At 40.1% G+C, this 22,160-nt stretch overlaps 1 pseudogene; it reads left to right on the top strand.

Moving 5' to 3' along the window:
* Positions 1-6,271: 6,271 nt before the first annotated feature.
* On the top strand, positions 6,272-20,318 carry LOC147964053 (uncharacterized; annotated as a pseudogene).
* The last annotated feature ends 1,842 nt before the right edge of the window (positions 20,319-22,160 follow it).

Below are 22,160 nucleotides of genomic sequence, written 5' to 3'. Positions count from 1 at the left end.
GAAATAGCTTTAATTTAACAATATCATTATCCGCATCTTTCTTTATTGCATGTCACACAAATCAACGAAGCTATTTAGATGGGAAGCGGCATCTTCACTAGGAAGGCCGGAAAACAGATCTTTCATGACAAGATTCAGCAAAGCAGCATTAATTTCACAAGATTCAGCATCGGTAAGAGGAGCAATCGGAGTGCTAATAAAATCATTATTGTTGGTATTGGTGAAGTCACACAATTTAGTATTATCTTGAGCCATCATGACAAGCAAGCAAACTAACACACAAGCAAATAAAAAGCAAGTGGGCAAAAAGAGGCAAACGGGAAAGAGAGGGAGGATAGAGGGAGAGGGCGAATAAAACGGCAAGGCTGAAGTGGGGGAGAGGAAAACGAGAGGCAAATGGCAAATAATGTAATGTGGGAGATAAGGGTATGTGATGGGTACTTGGTATGTTGACTTTTGCGTAGACCTCCCCGGCAACGGCGCCAGAAATCCTTCTTGCTACCTCTGAGCACTGGGTTGGTTTTCCCCAAAGAGGAAGGGATGATGCAGCAAAGTAGCGTTAGTATTTCCCTCAGTTTTTGAGAACCAAGGTATCAATCCAGTAGGAGGCTGCGCGTGAGTCCCTCGTACCTGCACAAAACAAATAAATCCTCACAACCAACGCAAATAGGGGTTGTCAATCCCTATAAGGCCAGTTACGAGAGTGAGATCTGATAGATATGATAAGATATTTTTTTGGTATTTTTGTGATAAAGATGCAAAGTAAAATAAAGGCAAAGTAAATAGCAAAGGAAATAACTAAGTAGTAGGAGATTAATATGATGAAGATAGACCCGGGAGCCATAGGTTTCACTAGTGGCTTCTCTCGAGAGCATAAGTATTCTACGGTGGGTGAACAAATTACTGTTGAGCAATTAACAGGATTGAGCATAGTTATGAGAATATCTAGGTATGATCATGTATATAGGCATCACGTCCGAGACAAGTAGACCGACTCCTGCCTGCATCTACTACTATTACTCCACTCATCGACCGCTATCCAGAATGCATCTAGAGTATCAAGTTAAAAACAGAGTAATGCCTTAAGCAAGATGACATGATGTAGAGGGATAGGATCATGCAATATGAAGAAAATCCCATCTTGTTATCCTCGATGGCAACAATACAATACGTGCCTTGCTGCCCTTACTATCACCGGGAAAGGACACCGTAAGATTGAACCCAAAGCTAAGCACTTCTCCCATTGCAAGAAAGATCAATCTAGTAGGCCAAACCAAACTGATAATTCAAAGAAACTTGCAAAGATAACCAATCATACATAAAAGAATTCAGAGAAGATTCAAATATTATTCATAGATTGACTTGATCATAAACCCACAATTCATCGGTCTCAACAAACACACCGCAAAAAGAAGATTACATCGAATAGATCTCCACAAGAGAGGGGGAGAACATTGTATTGAGATCCAAAAAGAGAGAAGAAGCCATCTAGCTCCTAACTATGGACCCGTAGGTCTGAAGTGAACTACTCACACTTCATCGGAGGGGCTATGGTGTTGATGTAGAAGCCCTCCATGATCGATGCCCCCTCCGGCGGAGCTCCCGAACAGGCCCCAAGATGGGATCTCGTGGATACAGAAAGTTACGGCGGTGGAATTAGGGTTTTGGCTCCGTTTCTGATCGTTTGGGGGTACGTGGATATATATAGGAGGAAGGAGTACGTCGGTGGAGCAACAGGGGGCCCACGAGGGTGGAGGGCGTGCCTTGTGGGGGTGGGTGCGCCCCCCTACCTCGTGGCCTCCTGTTTTATTTCTTGACGTAGGGTCCAAGTCTCTCGGGTCTTGTTCGTTGAGAAAATCACGTTCCCGAAGGTTTCATTCCGTTTGGACTCCGTTTGATATTCCTTTTCTTCGAAACCCTAAAACAGGCAAAAAACATCAATTCTGGGTCGGGCCTCCGGTTAATATGTTAGTCCCAAAAATAATATAAAAGTGGATAATAAAGCCCAATAATGTCCAAAACAGTAGATAATATAGCATGGAGCAATCAAAAATTATAGATACGTTGGAGACGTATCAAACCTGTAATAATTCTTTGAGGAATCAATTCATCTTTATCATTAGGAACAACAGTAATACCTCCCTTCTTAGGGACACAATGGACATGGCTTACCCACTGACTATAAGCAACGGGATAAACTATACCTGCCTCAAGGAGCTTTAGTATCTCCTTTCTTACCACTTCTTTCATTTTAGGATTCAGCCGGCGTTGATGATCACGAACTGGTTTAACATCTTCTTCCAAATTAATTTTATGTTGACATAGAGTGGGATTAATGCCCTTAAGATCATCAAGAGTATACCCAATAGCAGCACGGTGCTTCTTCAGAGTTTTCAATAATCTCTCTTCTTCATGTTCTGAAAGGTTAGCACTAATAATAACATGATATATATTTTTCTCATCAAGATAAGCATATTTAAGTGTATCAGGTAACGGTTTAAGCTCAAACACGGGATCACCCTTGGGTGGAGGAGGATCCCCTAGGATTTCAACAGGTAAGTTGTTTTTCAGAATAGGTTCATGTTTAAATAATACTTCATCTAATTCCCTTCTTTCATTCATAAACATGTCATTTTCATGGTCTAGCAAATATTGTTCTAAAGGATCACTAGGAGGTACGGCAATAGAAGCAAGACCAATAATTTCATCCTTACTAGGTAATTCTTCTTCACGGTGTTGTCTACTAAATTTAGAAAAATTAAATTCATGAGTCATATCATCTAAACCGATAGTAACAACATCTCTTTTGCAATCTATGGTAGCATTAATAGTATTTAAGAAGGGTCTACCAAATATAATGGGACAAAAGCTATCTTGTGGGGAACCAAGAACAAGAAAATCAACAGGATATTTAGTTTTCCCACACAAGACATCAACGTCTCTAACAATTCCCATTGGTGAAATAGTATCTCTATTGCAAGTTTAATTGTAACATCAATATCTTCTAACTCAACAGGTGCAATATCATGCATAATTTCTCTATAAAGGCTAATAGGTATTGCACTAGCACTGGCACCTATATCACATAAGCCATGATAACAATGATCACCTATTTTAACAGAAATAACAGGCATGCCTACCACATGTCTAGGTTTATCTTTATCACGGGGTTTAGCAATTCTAGCAGTTTCATCACAGAAATAAATAACATGCCCATCTATATTATCAGACAAGAGATCTTTAACAATAGCAATATTAGGCTCAACTTTAACTTGCTCAGGAGGTGTATATGTTTTAATATTGCTTTTACGAACCACAGTTGAAGCTTTAGCATGATCCTTTATCCTAACAGGGAAAGGTGGTTTCTCAACATAAGAAGTAGGAACAATAGAATCATTATAAGTGATAGTCTTTTCTTCAACTTTAATAGGTGCGGCTACGTTTACTTCTATGGGAGGATGATATTTAAACCACTTCTCCTTGGGGAGATCAACATAAGTAGCAAAAGATTCACAGAAAGAAGCTACAATCTCAGAGTCAAGTCCATATTTAGTGCTAAAATTACGAAAAATATCGGTATCCATAAAAGATTTAACACAATCAAAACTAGGTGTCATACCTGACTCCTTACCATTGTCGAGGTCCCAATCTTCAGAGTTGCGTTTAATTCTTTCCAATAAATCCCATTTGAATTCAATAGTCTTCATCATAAAAGAGCCAGCACAAGAAGTATCAAGCATGGTGCGATTGTTACCAGAAAGCCGAGCATAGAAATTTGGAATAATCATTTCTCTTGAGAGATCATGATTGGGGCATGAATATAACATTGATTTAAGCCTCCCCCAAGCTTGGGCGATGCTTTCTCCTTCGCGAGGCCAAAAATTATATATATAATTGCGATCATGATGAACAGGATGCATAGGATAAAACTTCTGATAAAAATCCAATTTCAATCGTTTGTAATTCCAAGACCTCATATCATCACATAGCCTATACCATGTTGCTGCATCTCCCCTCAAAGATAAGGGGAAGACCTTCTTCTTAACAACATCTCCGGGTACACCTGCAAGCTTAAATAATCCACAAACTTGATCCACATATATCAGATGTACATCAGGATGTTTTGTTCCATCTCCTAGAAAAGGATTAGCTAGCAGTTTTTCTATCATACCCGAAGGAACTTCAAAGCAAGCATTTTAATTTTAATTTTTAGTAGGTTCAGTAGGTTGAGGAGCAACTCTTTGCTCTACTGGTCGGGCTAAAGATACCCCGAACAAGCCCCTCAGAGGATTACCTTCCATGGTAATAAGTGACAGTAAATTTCAGCACACTATATAAATTTTTCCTTACAAAATTCCACCTACCAAAGGCGCTTCACTCCCCGGCAACGGTGCCAGAAAAGAGTCTTGATGACCCACAAATATAGGGGATCTATCGTAGTCCTTTTGATAAGTAAGAGTGTCGAACCAAATGAGGAGCAGAAGGAAATGATAAGCGGTTTCCAGCAAGGTATTCTCTGCAAGTACTGAAATAAGTGGTAACAGATAGTTTTGTGATAAGATAATTTGTAACGAGCAACAAGTAACAAAAGTAAATAAAGTGCAGCAAGGTGGCCCAATCCTTTTTGTAGCAAAGGACAAGCCTGTACAAACTCTTATGTGATGTAAAGCGCTCCTGAGGACACATGGGAATATCGTCAAGCTAGGTTTCATCATGTTCATATCATTCGCGTTCGGTACTTTGATAATTTGGTATGTGGGTGGACCGGTGCTTGGGTACTGTCCTTACTTGGAAAAGCATCCCACTTATGATTAACCTCTATTGCAAGCATCCGCAACTACAACAAAAGTATTAAGGTAAACCTAACCATAGCATGAAACATATGGATCCAAATCAGCCCCTTACGAAGCAACGCATAAACTAGGGTTTAAGCTTCTGTCACTCTAGCAACTCATCATCTACTTATTACTTCCCAATTCCTTCCTCTAGGCCCAAATAATGGTGAAGTGTCATGTAGCCGACATTCACATAACACCACTAGAGGAGAGACAACATACATCTCATCAAAATATAGAACGGATACCAAATTCACATGACTACTAATAGCAAGACTTCTCCCATGTCCTCAGGAACAGAAGTAACTACTCACAAAGCATAAACATGTTCATAATCAGAGGGGTATTAATATGCATATAGGATCTGAACATATGATCTTCCACCAATTGAACCAACTAGCATCAACTACAAGGAGTAATTAACACTACTAGCAACCTACTAGCACCAATCCCGGACTTGGAGACAAGAATTGGATACAAGAGATGAACTAGGGTTTTGAGATGAGATGGTGCTGATGAAGATGTTGATGGAGATTGCCCTCTCCCGATGAGAGGAGTGTTGGTGATGACGATGGAAATGATTTCCCCCTCCGGGAGGGAAGTTTCCCCGGCAGAACAGCTCCGCCAGAGCCCTAGATTGGTTCCGCCAAGGTTCCGCTTCATGGCGGCGGAGTTTCGTCCGAGAAGATGGCTTATGATTTTTTTTCCCATAGAAAGACTCCATATAGCAGAAGATGGCCACCAGAGGGCCACCAGAGAGCCCACGAGGTAGGGGGCGCGCCCCCACCCTCATGGGCAGGGTGTGGCCCCCCTGGTGAAGTTCTTGCTCTCAGTATTTTTCATATCTTTGGAAAACATCTTCTGTGAAGTTTCGGGACTTTTAGAGCTGTGCAGAATAGGTCTCTAAGATTTGCTCCTTTTCCAGCCCAGAATCCCAGCTGCCGGCATTCTCCCTCTTATGTAAACCTTGTAAAATAAGAGAGAATAGGCATAAGTATTGTGACATAATGTGTAATAACAGCCCATAATGCAATAAATATTGATATAAAAGCATGATGCAAAATGGACGTATCACAGTACACTCGTACTGCCAAAACCCACACCGATGTGATGGAGTACCAAATTAACAGTCCAAGTACAACTAGAGAAGAACTATGGTTATCTAAAGTAGCTAAAGGGAACTAAAAAAGAACTGTGATGAAACAAGTCCTGAGCACAGCACATGGCCGCTGGCCTGTGCCACACCAAACGGCCGCTCGACGGCTTCTCTCAGATCTCGTCAACTCGAGGAGAGGGGACGGAGTGAGCGAGGGAGCGTACCATGCGAGCGGTCAAGCAGGGGATCAAGCGGGGAGGCGCCGGCGATTTGGCTAGGCAGAGGCCTAGCCAACGCCCTTGACCCCACGCGTGCGAGTGCGCTGGGTGTCATCCACCCGATGAGGCAGAAGAGCACCAACGCTCGATGCATCTTGGCGAGGGTGGCGCTTGATGCAGGGGGACTTGATGCATTCGAGGAGCGGCTGGATGCAGTGGAGGAACACAACCAGGGAGGTCCGACGGGCGGCGGGATGGCGGACTTGGGCAGTGGAGCTCGACGCGACGACGGCTTGGTGCGCGCTTGGCGAGGCATGGAGGAACAAGGGCCGATGGAGGTTGAAGACATTTCGAGCAGCGCGGACTTGGAACTCCAGCGACAGCTCGACGAGGAAGCCCAGTGCTAGTTTCTGTTTTTACCCAGTTTTAGGGTTTCGAAGAAAAGGAAACCCAAACGGAGTCCAATTGACCTGAAACTTCACGGAACTCATTTTTGGAAGGAAAGAAGCCTAGAAGACTTGGAGTGCACATCGGGGGATCTGCGAGGAGGTCATGAGGCAGGGGGGCGCGCCCACCCCCCTGGGCGCGCCCTCCACCCTCGTGAGCCCCTCGTGGCCCCCCTGACGTACTTCTTCCGCCTATATATCTCCATATACCCTAAAAACGCCCGTGGACACAATAGATCGGGAGTTCCGCCGCCAGAAGCCTCCGTAGCCACCGAAAGCCAATCTAGGCCCATTCCGGCACCCTGCCGGAGGGGGAATCCTTCTCCGGTAGCCATCTTCATCATCCCGGTGCTCTCCATGACGAGCAGGGAGTAGTTCTCCCTCGGGGCTGAGGCTATGTACCAGTAGTTATATGTTTGATCTCTCTCTCTCGTGTTCTTGAGGTGATACGATCTTGATGTATCGCGAGCTTTGCTATTATATTTGGATCCTATGATGTTTCTTCCCCCCTCTACTCTCTTGTAATGAATTGAGTTTCCCCTTTGAAGTTATCTTATCGCATTTAGTCTTTAAAGATTTGAGAACACTTGATGTATGTCTTGCCGTGGATATCTGTGGTGACAATGGGATATCACGTGATACACTTGATGTATGTTTTGGTGATCAACTTGCGAGTTCCGCCCATGAACCTATGCATAGGGGTTGGCACACGTTTTCGTCGTGATTCTCCGGTAGAACTTTGGGGCACTCTTTGAGGTCCTTTGTGTTGGTTGAATAGATGAATCTAAGATTGTGTGATTCATATCGTATAATCATACCCACGGATACTTGAGGTGACATTGGAGTATCTAGGTGACATTAGGGTTTTGATTGATTTGTGTCTTAAGGTGTTATTCTAGTACGAACTCTAGGGCTGTTTGTGACACTTATAGGAATAGCCCAACGGATTGATTGGAAAGAATAACTTTGAGGTGGTTTCATACCCTACCATAATCTCTTCGTTCGTTCTCCGCTATTAGTGACTTTGGAGTGACTCTTTGTTGCATGTTGAGGGATAGTTATGTGATCCAATTATGTTATCATTGTTGAGGGAACTTACACTAGCAGAAGTATGAACCCTAGGCCTTGTTTCCTAGAATTGCAATACCATTTACGCTCACTTTTATCATTAGTTACCTTGCTGTTTTTATAATTTCAGATTACAAATACCTTTATCTACTATCCATATTGCACTTGTATCACCATCTCTTCGCCGAACTAGTGCACCTATACAATTTACCATTGTATTGGGTGTGTTGGGGACACAAGAGACTCTTGTTATTTGGTTGCAGGGTTGCTTGAGAGAGACCATCTTCATCCTACGCCTCCTACGGATTGATAAACCTTAGGTCATCCACTTGAGGGAAATTTGCTACTGTCCTACAAACCTCTGCACTTGGAGGCCCAACAACGTCTACAAGAAGAAGGTTGTGTAGTAGACATCAGGCTCTTATCTAGCGCCGTTGCCGGGGAGGTGAGTGCTTGAAGGAATATCTTTAGATCTTGCAATCGAGTCTTTTAGTTTCTTGTTTTATCCCTAGTTTAGTTTATAAAAGAAAATTACAAAAAAATGGAATTGAGTTTGTCTCATACGCTTCATCTTTTTAATATCTTTCGTGAGTATGATGGAAAGGAAGATTGTGCTCAAGTGCTAGAAGAAGAATGCATTAGAATGTTTGGAACTAAATATTTGAATGATGAGCATGATTACAATGTTGTTAGTATGAATTCTTTGAATATCCATGACACTAATGATGATTGCACTAGTTATGATGAAAATGTCTCCTATAAACATGTCAATTTTTGTGGAGTGCATTGGGTTTGTAAGTACACACCAAATAGAGAAGATAGATATTGCAAGAAGCATAAGTACTTAGAAACTAAATTTTTGCAAGAAGTGCTAGATGATTGTGCTGAAAATTTAAATTTTCTTGGCCATACTTGTGAGCTTTGTAATGAACGTGGTCATTTAATTACCTATGCAAATTGTTTCATGATCTAATCATGTCCAAAAATTGTGATGACTTGATTTCCCTTGCACATTATAATGAACTTAGTTTGCTTATGGGCTACGAAGAAATGAAACGTATAACTAAGGATATTCCAAAATTTGCCCTTGATAGAGTTCTTGATTTTGATCTAGAGAAAATTTATATGTATTGTGTGGTGAATTGTATTGAAAATCCTTATATTGCCAACTACATAAAGAAAAGAAAAGAAATAGAAGAGGAAGAGAATACTAATGAAAGGGAAGAGACTTCCCAATATCCTCCTATTATTTCTTATGATGAATCAGGTAACGAGGAGGAGCCTCCTATTCAACCAATCTCATTAATAAGGAGCTCCAAAAAGAGGATTGAACCCACACATGATGTGGTGAAGAAGAAGAAAAGAAAAAGGAAGAGAGGTAAAAAGATATCTCTCCCAAATAATGCTGCTCCTATTACTATTGTGCCTCATGAAAATATAATTGTGGAAGATAATGATACTTCTTATGATCTTGAAAATCTTTTTGGCACTTGCTTGGAAGAATATGATAATTGCTATACTATTGGTGCTATCCATACTATTGATGATGAAAGTGATTATGCTTATTATATGAAAAGGCCCAAGCTTGGGGATGCTATGTTTGATGAAGATGATGTTTTTGAGAATATATTTGTTGCAATTAATGTTTGTTCCAAGCTTGGGGAAGCTATGATTAATGAAGATGATATTTTTAGTCTCCCAAGTTTTGATATGCAAGTTTATAATGATGATAGCATGCCTCCTACTTATGATGATTATTGTGGTGATACTTATGCTATAAAAAGTAGTGGTTATATTTATAAAACTTTTCATGGTTATGATTACCCCTTCTCTGAACATTACTCTTTTAATGTGGAAACAATTTATAGTATCCAAGTCTCTTATGATACTCCCACTATCCCGAATGAGAAGAATTTTGCTTATGTGGAGAATAATAAAAATTCTATGCTTGTAGATCATGAAAAGAATGCTTTAGGTGCTGGTTATATTGTTGAATTCATTCATGATGCTAATGGAAATTATTATGAGGGAGGAATATATGCTTGTAGGAATTGCAATAATATCAAGTTACCTCTCTATGTGCTTAAAGTTTTGAAGTTATGCTTGTTTTTCCCTCCTATGCTAGTTGATTATTGTTCCCACAAGTTATTTGCTCACAAAGTCCCTATGCATAGGAAGTGGGTTAGACTTAAATGTGCTAGTTATATTCTTCATGATGCTCTCTTTATGTTACAATTCTTATCCTTTATGTGAGCATCGTTGAAATTATTATGCCTAGCAAGGGGCGTTAAACGATAGCGCTTGTTGGGAGGCAACCAATTTTATTCTAGTTACTTTTTTCCTGTTTAGTAATAAATAATTCATCTAGCCTCTGTCTAGATGTGGTTTTATTCTTTTAATTAGTGTTTGTGCCAAGTAGAACCTTTGGGAAGACTTGGGGAAAGTCTTGTTGATCATGCTGTAAAAAACAGAAACTTTAGTGCTCATGAGAATTTCTGCCATTTTTATTTCGAAAGTGCTATTTAGTTAATTATTTTTGAAGATGATTAATAGAGAAATTCATCAGGTCCAGAAATTTATTTGAGAATTTTATGAGTTCCATAAGTATACGTTTGATCCAGATTACTACAGACTGTTCTGTTTTTGACAGATTCTATTTTTTCATGTGTTGTTTACTTATTTTGATGAATCTATGGCTAGTAAAATAGTTTATAAACCATAGAGAAGTTGGAATACAGTAGGTTTAACACCAATATAAATAAAGAATGAGTTCATTACAGTACCTGGAAGTGGTGATTTATTTTCTTATACTAACGGAGCTTACGAGTTTTCTGTTAAGTTTTGTGTTGTGAAGTTTTCAAGTTTTGGGTAAAGATTCGATGGACTATGGAATAAGGAGTGGCAAGAGCCTCAGCTTGGGGATGACCAAGGCACCCCAAGGTAATATTCAAGGATAGCCAAGAGCCTAAGCTTGGGGATGCCCCGGAAGGCATCCCCTCTTTCGTCTTCGTTCATCGGTAACTTTACTTGGAGCTATATTTTTATTCGCCACATGATATGTGTTTTTCTTGGAGCGTCATTTTATTTCATTATGTTTTGCTTGCTGTTTGAATAAAATACCAAGATCTGAAAATCTTAAATGTTAGAGAGTCTTCACATAGTTGCATAATTATTCGACTACTCATTGATCTTCACTTATATCTTTCGGAGTAGTTTGTCGTTTGCTCTAGTGCTTCACTTATATCTTTTTAGAGCACGGTGGTGGTATTATAGAAATAGATGAACTCTCATGCTTCACTTATATAATTTTGAGAGTTTTAAATAGCATGGTAATTTGCTTAGATAATCCTAATATGCTAGGCATCCAAGAATAGTAAAAACTTTCATATAGAGTATTGAATACTAAGAGAAGTTTGATGCTTGATGATTGTTTTGAGATATGGAGATGGTGATATTAGAGTCATGCTAGTTGAGTAGTTGTGAATTTGAGGAATACTTGTGTTGAAGTTTGTGATTCTCGTAGCATGCACGTATGGTGAACCGTTATGTGATGAAGTCGGAGCATGATTAATTTATTGATTGTCCTCCTTATGAGTGGCGGTTGGGGACGAGCGATGGTCTTTTCCTACCAATCTATCCCCCTAGGAGCATGCGGGTAGTACTTTGTTTCGATAACTAATAGACTTTTGCAATAATTGTGTGATTTCTTTATGACTAATGTTGAGTCCATGGATTATACGCACTTTCCTTCCTTCCACCATTGCTAGCCTCTCTAATACCGCGCACTTTTCGCCGGTATCATACACCCACCAAATATCATCCTCAAAACAGCCACCAAACCTACCTATTATGGCATTTCCATAGCCAGTCCGAGATATATTGCCATGCAATATTCCACCCTTCCATTATTATGACACGCTTCATCATTGTCATATTGCTTTGCATGATCATGTAGTTGACATCGTATTTGTGGCAAGGCCACCGTGCATAATTCTTTCATACATGTCACTCATGCATCATTGCACATCCCAGTACACCGCCGGAGGCATTCATATAGAGTCATATTTTGTTCTAAGTATCGAGTTGTAATTCTTGAGTTGTAAGAAAAATAAAAAGTGTGATGATCATCATTATTAGAGCATTGTCCCAGTGATGAAAGGATGATGGAGACTATGATTCCCCCACAAGTCGGGATGAGACTCCGGACGAAAATAAATAAATAAAAGAGGCCAAAGAAGCCCAAATAAAAAAAGAGAAAGGAGGCCATAAAAAAGAGAAGTCCCAAAAAATAAAAAATAAAATAAAAAATGAGAGAAAAAGAGAGAAGGGGCAATGCTACTATCCTTTTACCACACTTGTGCTTCAAAGTAGCACCATGATCTTCATGATAGAGAGTCTCCTATGTTGTCACTTTCATATACTAGTGGGAATATTTCATTATAGAACTTGGCTTGTATATTCCAATGATGGGCTTCCTCAAATTGCCCTAGGTCTTCGTGAGCAAGCGAGTTGGATGCACACCCACTAGTTTATTTTGTTGAGCTTTCATACATTTATAGCTCTAGTGCATCCGTTGCATGGCAATCCCTAGTCACTCACATTGATATCTATTGATGGGCATCTCCATAGCCCATTGATACGCCTAGTTGATATGAGACTATCTTCTCCCTTTTTGTCTTCTCCACAACCACCACTCTATTCCACCTATAGTGCTATATCCATGGCTCACGCTCATGTATTGCGTGAAGATTGAAAAAGTTTGAGAATATGAAATGTATGAAACAATTGCTTGGCTTGTCATCGGGGTTGTGCATGATTTAAATATTTTTTGTGGTGAAGATAGAGCATAGCTAGACTATATGATTTTGTAGGGATAGCTTTCTTTGGCCATGTTATTTTGAGAAGACATGATTGCTTAGTTAGTATGCTTGAAGTATTATTGTTTTTATGTCAATATTAAACTTTTGTCTTGAATCTTTCGAATCTGAATATTCATACCACAATTAAGAAGAATCACATTGAAATTTTGCCAAGTAGCACTCTGCATCAAAAATTCTGTTTTTATCATTTACCTACTAGAGGACGAGCAGGAATTAAGCTTGGGGATGCTGATACGTCTCCAACGTATCTATAATTTTTGATTGCTCCATGCTATATTATTTACTGTTTTGAATGTTTATGGGCTTTATTATACACTTTTATATCATTTTTGGGACTAACCTATTAACCCAGAGCCCAGTGCCAGTTTTTGTTTTTACCCTGTTTTAGGGTTTCGAAGATAAGGAAAACCAAGCGGAGTCCAATTGACCTGAAACTTCACGGAACTCATTTTTGGAAGGAAAGAAGCCCAGAAGACTTGGAGTGCACGTCGGGGGATCTGCGAGGTCACGAGGCAGGGGGCGCGCCCACCCACCCTGGGCACGCCCTCCATCCTCGTGAGCCCCTCGTGGCCCCCCTGACATACTTCTTCCGCCTATATATCTCCATATACCCTAAAAACACCCGAGGACACAATAGATCGGGAGTTCCGCCGCCAGAAGCCTCCGTAGCCACCGAAAGCCAATCTAGGCCCGTTCCGGCATCCTGCCAGAGGGGGAATCCTTCTCTGGTAGCCATCTTCATCATCCCGGTGCTCTCCATGACGAGTAGGGAGTAATTCTCCCTCGGGGCTGAGGCTATGTACCAGTAGCTATGTGTTTGATCTCTCTCTCTCTCGTGTTCTTGAGGTGATACGATCTTGATGTATCACGAGCTTTGCTATTATATTTGGATCATATGATGTTTCTTCCCCCCTCTACTCTCTTGTAATGAATTGAGTTTCCCCTTTGAAGTTATCTTATCGCATTGAGTCTTTAAAGATTTGAGAACACTTGATGTATGTCTTGCCGTGGATATCTGTGGTGACAATGGGATATCACGTGATACACTTGATGTATATTTTGGTGATCAACTTGCGGGTTTTGCCCATGAACCTATGCATATGGGTTGGCACACGTTTTCGTCGTGATTCTCCGGTAGAACTTTGGTTCACTCTTTGAGGTCCTTTGTGTTGGTTGAATAGATGAATCTGAGATTATGTGATGCATATCGTATAATCATACCCACGGATACTTGAGTTGACATTGGAGTATCTAGGTGACGTTAGGGTTTTGATTGATTTGTGTCTTAAGGTGTTATTCTAGTACCAACTCTAGGGATGTTTGTGACACTTATAGGAATAGCCCAACGGATTGATTGGAAAGAATAACTTTGAGGTGGTTTCGTACCCTACCATAATCTCTTTGTTCGTTCTCCGCTATTAGTGAATTTGGAGTGACTCTTTATTGCATGTTGAGGGAGTTATGTGATCCAATTATGTTATCATTGTTGAGGGAACTTACACTAGCGGAAGTATGAACCCTAGGCCTTGTTTCCTAGCATTGCAATACCATTTACGCTCACTTTTATCATTAGTTACCTTGCTGTTTTTATAATGTCAGATTACAAATACCTTTATCTACTATCCATATTGCACTTCTATCACCATCTCTTCGCCGAACTAGTGCACCTATACAATTTATCATTGTATTGGGTGTGTTGGGGACACAAGAGACTCTTTGTTATTTGGTTGCAGGGTTGCTTGAGAGAGACCATCTTCATCCTACGCCTCCTACGGATTGATAAACCTTAGGTCATCCACTTGAGGAAAATTTGCTACTGTCCTACAAACCTCTGCACTTGGAGGCCCAACAACGTCTACAAGAAGGTTGTGTAGTAGACATCAGGGGGTTGAGACTTGAGAGAAAAAAGGAAGAGATAAATAGAGGGAGGAAGAGGAGCGGGGGAACACGGCGACCTGCGGGACTTTGGTCGATGGCAGAGCTGCTCCGGCGAGGCGCGCAGCGGAGGCCGAGGCTGGATCGCGTTGGATCTCCCTCCCTCGAGTTCTTCTCTCCCTTCTGGTGAGGGAAGATGAGGGGTGAGAAGAGGAGGGCGTGGAGGAGTCCATGGACGGCGGCGAGCTCCGTCGGAGGGAGGTGGCGGCGGCGATCTGGAAGGGAGGAGGCGAGCTCTTGCTCTGTCTCGATCTGGAAGGGTTTGAGCGATTAGGTTGGATCGATGGATGGGTGTGGGGAAGAAAGGAGATGGGGGTGGATGGAAAATGATCAGGCTAGGGTTGGTGTGGAAGGGTTCAGCACTGCCGTTGGATCCGCGAGCATCCAACGGTGTTTGATGCATGATCCGCGTGAGACGTCCAGAGACCAATCAGAATGTAGTAGGACGTTATGACCATCTAAATTGGTCGTAGTTGACTAAAAGAATGTGTTAAAATCATGTCAGCTATTTTATGACCTGAGAAATAAAAAAAGAATATATTTGCATAAGTTTGCATCCTGGAATAGTACAAATGAGATCATATGGTTCACAAGGGTACATCTAGGAATGAGAAAGAATGTTGACAAAGGAATTTTCATTTTCTTTGCACGGAAATTTCATTTTCTATTTTCCGAGTGTCCAAAATGAATTTCTTTTATGAAGGACCTACCATATATTTGTTGCAAAATTGGACCAAATCAATTTTCTAAAATACTAGGCCATATTTAATGCATAATTGACCAAATGGTTGGGGGTCAAAATATTTGATCCACCTCTCATGAAAAAGACAAATTTTCGCCGATTCAGTAGGAAGCGGGTCAAATTTGAACAGCAACTGCCTCAAAGTTTGCTCTTTATTTTTTTCCAAAAATCATTTCTAAGTACATAAGTATCCATTTAATCAGAGAAACATCAAAAGTTTTCCAAGATTCAATCACTAGCTAGGAACGGTCAAGCCCGTCGTTTTGACCGCATTTTGAAACGGGCATAAAAATTCAAAAAAAATTGAAAACCTTCGCATTGTAACATTATATGTGACCAAGTTTCCAGAAAAAATAATAAACTTGTAATACGACAATTATTTTAAAAAATTATTCTTAGAAATGAGCTATAATGCGTGAAGATTCATGGCTTTCAAGCCAAATGATCAATCTTATGGTCACATTCATGGCATTGTTTGTTCAAATAATGTCATATCATGCACAAAGGTGCATCTTGGAATTCCAAACAATGTTTCCTAAGGAAGTTTTCATTTTCTTTGCATGGAAAATTCATTTTCTATTTTTCGAGATCCCGAAATGAGTTTTTTTATGAAGGACCTACCATATATTTTTTGCAAAATTGGACCAAATCAATTTTCTAAAGTAATAGGCCATATTTAATGCACAATTGACCAAATTGTTGGGTGTCAAAAGAATTGATCCACCTCTCGTGAAAAAAGACAAATTCCCGCCGATTTAGTAGGAAGCGGGTCAAATTTGAACTGCAGCTGCCTCATAGTTTGCTCTTTATTTTTTTCAAAAATCATCTCTAGGTACATAAGTATCCATTTAATCACAGAAACATCAAAAGTTCTCCAGGATTCAATCACTAGCTAGGAACGGTTAAGCCCGCCGTTTTGACCGCATTTTGAAACGTACATAAAAATTTCAAAAAATTGAAAAATTGGAAAACCTTCGCATTGTGTCATTATATGTGACCAAGTTTTCAGGAAAAATAATAAACTTGTAATACGGCAATTATTTTAAAAAAAGTGTTCTCAGAAATGAGCTATCATGCGTGAAGATTCATGGCTTTCAAGCCAAATGATCAATCTTATGGCCACATTCATGGCATAGTTTGTTCAAATGATCTCATATCATGCAGAAAGGTGCATCTTGGAATTCCAAACAATGTTTCCTAAGGAAGTTTTCATTTTCTTTGCACGAAAAATTCATTTTCCATTTTCCGAGTTCCTGAAATGAGTTTTTTTATTGAAGGACCTACCATATATTTGTTGCAAAATTGGACCAAATCAATTTTATAAAATACTAGGACATATTTAATTAACAATTAATCAAATGGTTGGGTGTCAAAAGTTTTGATCCACCTCTGGTGAAAAAGACAAATTTCCGTCAATTTAGTAGGAAGCGGGTCAAATTTGAATTGCAGCTGCCTCATAGTTTGCTCATTATTTTTTCCAAAAATCATTTCTAGGTACAAAAGTATCCATTTAATCACAGAAATATCAAAAGTTTTCCAAGATTCAACCACTAGCTAGGAATGGTCAAGCCCGTCGTTTTGACCGCATTTTGAAATGGGCATAAAAAATTGAAAAAAATCACAAAAATTGGAAAATCTTTGCATTGTGTCATTATATGTGACCAAGTTTCCAGGAAAAATAATAAACTTGTAATACAACAATTATTTTTAAAAAGTGTTCTCAGAAATGAGCTGTCATGTGTGAAGATTCATGGCTTTCAAGCCAAATGATCAACCTTATGGCCACATTCATGGCATAGTTTGTCCAAATGATCTCATATTGTGCACAAGGTGCATATTTGAATGACAAACAATGTTGCCTAAGGGATTTTTCATTTTCTTTGGACGAAAAATCAATTTCCCATTTTTCGGGTGCCCAAAATGAGTTTTTTTGTGAAGGACTTACCATATATTTGTTGCAAAATTGGACCAAATCAATTTTATAAAATACTAGGACATATTTAATGCACAATTGCCAAAATGGTTGGGTGTGAAAAGTTTTGATCCACCTCTGTTGAAAAAGACAAATTTCCGCCGATTCAGTAGGAAGTGAGTCAAATTTGAACTGCAGCTGCCTTATAGTTTGCTCTTTATTTTTTACAAAAATCATTTATAGATACATAAGTATCTATTTAAGCATAAATACATAGTTTGGTGGTGATATGTCGAGGTTTGGACGGTAGCCCAGGGCCCCAACTCTAGAGCGCGTAGACTCGCATGCCTGCCGCGTGGTCACCGCGTGACCGTGGCGTTGCCATTTGTTCTGGGCAGCCTAGGCATGTCTAGTAGGCTGGGCACTCCCTAGTTAGATGCTAGGAAGAAAATAACAACAGAAGAATCTCATGAGGAGACCGAACTATGCTCAAACATGAATTAGTAGCCAAGTGTTTGATTAGCGGTACGGGAAATTCACAAGGCCAATGGGCCTGAGTTTTAGCTGAGGATGATCATATACTAGGGAGACTGTGTTGACAAATTTTACCAGAAAATTACCCTAACTTTTTGTCTATCTAACAATACATGTGAGTTCACAAACTAAAAATATTACCAGAAACAAAGATTCGATGGTGAACTCACATGTATTGTTAGATAGAGCTAAAATTTTGTGTAGAGCTATTAATTTGGCATATAGAATATGTGGCAAAAATTCAACTCATTACGATATTCCTATCTTGTACTTCCTTCACAATGCTTCTAGGTGGACAAAAACTTTGGAAATTTCCTGAGGAAGATTTACTTGGCAAATGGAGCTGAATTTTGTCATGAGGCAATGATTTGGATAGGAAAGAGTGCCCAAAAATTTTGAGGGCAATCAAGAATATATAAATAGTACTTCCTTCACAAAGTGATGTTCTGAATAGAATAGGAAAATGAATATTGTTGAATTATTTTTGGACTAGGCAAGGAAGTATTTTTACATATTTGACGAATATATGACCCAAAGAATTTATGAGATTTTTTTGGGAATTTTGGGAATGACAGAAATATAGGTTGCTTCACAACCTAGGGCAAAAATTGACACATGGACATGACATATAGGCAAAACTGATGAGGTGGCGCCTAGTCATAACAATCCACGACAATTTACAAGGTTATGACCATCTATATTGGTCGTGATCAGCTAGAAATAAGGTAGCGGACCAGTGTTGCCTGCTTCATGACCATTTCGTGTAAGGAAATTACGACCTTTCTGACCAAAATGGTCGATATAGTTTAGGGTTTGGAGCCCCCAGAACAGCTTTTGACCAATTGGTCTCAAATGGTCATAGATTTATGACCAATTCTTCCAGGGTCACTGACAGAAGGTCACACGTTGACATATTTCTTGTAGTGTTGTTTTGTGCATGACTATAGAAATTTGGTTGGGAAATTAGATCCCCGTGCTCTAAAATGTGTGTTTATGGGTTATTCCCCTCAAAAAGGGCTATAGATGTTGGTGTCCTTTAGAGCATCTTTTTTGTGAGCATGGATGTAACTTTCCATGAAAATGAACCGTATTATGGGTCAAATGTTGGGTCCGGTATTTCCTTGTCACCTCCTGATGAGGAGCAAGAAAGGGGAAGTGAAGGGCTTGTCCTTGTTCTTGCTCGCACTTTAGGTGATTCTTTGTCTACTAATAACACTCAAAATCAGGGGGAGGAGAATGATGGTGTTAGTGATGATAACTCTTGTCATGTAGACGAGGGTGATGTCACTGGACACTTATCACTTCCATCTCAAGGTGAGGAGTCTCAAATGCGTGAGGGCCCATGTACCAATACTATGCCTTCTAATTCTGTAGCTCCTACTAGCACATCAGGGCAACGTGATAATCAACTTTCTACTCTTGTAGACAATTTACCTATTGCCTTACGAAGACCAACTAGAACACTAAACACACCAGGATATCTTAAAGACTACAAACATGATATAGCCAATTACATCTCCTACAAATATTGTAGTCCATCCCTCCAAAGTTTTATTGCTTCTCTAGATCTTGTTTCTATACCAAATAACTGGAAAGTAGCCTTGGAAGACCCAAAATGGAAGGAAGCAATGCTGGATGAGATGAGAGCATTGGAGAAAAACAAAACTTGGGAGCTCGTGAATCTACCTCCAGGTAAGCAACCGGTGGGATGCAAATGGGTTTTTACTATTAAGCACACCCCAGAGGGTAAGATAAATAGATACAAAGCACGCCTTGTAGCCAAGGGGTACACTCAGACTTATGGTATAGACTATGATGAAACCTTTGCACCTGTGGCAAAGATGAGCTCTGTGAGGACTCTCATATCTTGTGTATTTAATTTTGATTGGAGCATCTACCAGATGGATGTAAAAAATGCATTTCTTCATGGCGATCTTCATGAAGAGGTGTATATGCAAATTCCACCAGGTTTTGAGTCCAGTCGTAATACAGGAAAAGTAGTACACCTACATCGTTCCTTGTATGGGTTGAAACAATCACCAAGGGAATGGTTTGATCATTTTACACAAGCTATGTTGAAAAGAGGCTATTGACATAGAAACGCTGACCACACATTGTTCTATAAACATTCTAATAACAAGGTAGCAATCTTGATAGTTTACGTCGATGATATTGTGATGGCAGACAATGATACCGAGGAAATTGCTGGCCTGAAGCATCATCTTGCACAAGAGTTTGAAGTGAAGGATCTAGGACACTTGAGGTACTTCCTTGACATAGAAGTATTGCGTGGCAAAAAAGGTATATTTCTAACACAAAGGAGGTACATCTTAGACCTGCTCAAAGAAACTGGCATGTACGGTTCAAAACCGGCTGCTACTCCCATTGAACAGGATCACAGATTAAGTAGTGATGTAGGGAGTCTGGTTAATAGAGAGCGCTACCAGAGACTTGTGGGTAAATTAATTTATCTCTCCCACACTGGTAGCGTTGTGAGTCAATTCATGCATAACCCAAGAACGACTCACCTGGATGCTATTAATAGAACCCTACGGTACCTTAAAGGGTGCCCAGGGAAAGGTCTTATGTATACAAAGCAAGGGAATTTACAAGTTGAGTGTTATACAGATGCGGACTAGGCTGGTTCCCTAGATGATCGACGATCCACTTCCAGTTATTGTGTATTTGTTGGCGGAAATTTAGTCTCTTGGCGAAGTAAAAAACAAAATGTTGTAGCTAGGTCAATTGCCGAGGCTGAGTTTAGATCCATGGCACATGGCCTATGTGAGCTATTATGGCTGCAGATTCTTCTAACAGAGCTGAGGTTATGTCATAGTAAGCCTTTGATGCTTTACTGTGATAACAAAGCAACAATTGATATTGCAAATAATCCGGTGCAACACGATCGTACTAAACATGTTGAAGTTGATCATCATTTCATCAAAGAGAAGTTGGATCGAGGAGTGATTTGTGTACCATATGTGACTTCAGCAAGTCAGGTAGCAGATGTTCTAACAAAAGGTCTACCAGAAAAGTTGTTCTCCATCTTTTGTAGCAAGATGGGTTTATCTGATGTGTTTGCCCCATCTTGAGGGGGAGTGTTGGTGTGAGTTGAAATTTATAATATAGGATAGAGAATAGAGAGATGGATTGGATGAGATCCAGAAAATTCCCCATTCATCGCCTCTGCCCTCTCTCCCTGTTTCTTCAACCCAGATCACTCAAATCTTCCTGATTTTCGTATGAAAATCAATAGAAGTCAACTAGTTAGCTCTACTTGTGTTGGCAAAATTCCTATGAGCTAACTGACTCTGAACAGAGAAGAAAAAGTACCATTGAAAAGTACAAGGGACTTACTGAATGGTACGGTACCAAGTAGAGTTGGATCTTCGTCCTCTTCCAAGTTAATACTTTTGCATATATTAAAAGCAAATCCTAACCAAGGCAGAGTGGATGAAAGTTAATCCAGACCATAGCATGTTGAAGAGCCATGACTGTGGAGGTTGAGGAGCGATTCTCAGTGACCAGCATGGAGTATTTCTTGCAGGGACGTGCCATTTTTTCTCCTCTAGTACGGATCCCGAGCTAGCGAAGCTCATGGTGTTTCGTCGTGCAATCCATCTTGACGCCGGTGCACATTCATGTGTCTGTGCAGCGCAGGCGCTTCAACGAAGCCGCACTGACAGATGTTGCACAAGTATCTCTCTGTCGAGAGGCCTCCTCCCTCTATTGAATCTCGCTAGATGGAAGCGATTGTATGTGAGTACTAAGAAACATCGTAAAAGATCACCATACATAAGGTGAGGGCAGGGGGGGCAAGGCCCCCCTACCCTGGTCATTCATGGTTGGTGGACTAAGGTATCCATTAGAAAAAAAAATTATTAGTCTTAGTGTTTTGCAAAACATATTTCAGTAACTTATTTTTGTATATCATTCTATACATGTATCCATTGTAGATATGTATTGTGCCCTTGAGATGTGCCCTAGCGCATCACACTCTTAGGTGTATTTATATTTGAGACGTTTCCTCGGGTTGTTATTGTCGACAATCAAATTTTCTAGCCCGACTTATACGGTTTTAGGCGCTAAAGGGATCTCATCGTACTTAAGGAACTTTACGAGAGTAGGATCATATCAAAGAAAATCTTTATGGAGGTAAAATATACTGGACCGAAATGGCTGCTACGTAGCACGTGTGATATGTCGGAGAGCTTGTGGCTACACTTTCTCATGGAACTTTGGAGAGTTTGATTTATTAAAAATGAGATAGTCTGTTTTAAACCTACTCCTCCAGTTGATGTCTCAAGGCGATTTCTGGTGAGTTATATACAGTCATTTCTTGCTATCCACTGCGACCAGAATTATGATCCTATAAAAGGCAAACCAACCATGCATTACATGGAAGAAGAAAACCTCATGACAATGTGACTCCTGCATGGTGTCCACTTAAAATAGGATGGGCGAAACTTAATACTGATGGTTCATACATCAGTG

Source organism: Triticum urartu, chromosome 6A, assembly GCF_056163025.1.
Source record: "Triticum urartu cultivar PI428250 chromosome 6A, HENAU_Tu73, whole genome shotgun sequence".
Classification (NCBI taxonomy): domain Eukaryota; kingdom Viridiplantae; phylum Streptophyta; class Magnoliopsida; order Poales; family Poaceae; genus Triticum; species Triticum urartu.
This window is presented reverse-complemented; position numbering and strand designations above follow the sequence as displayed.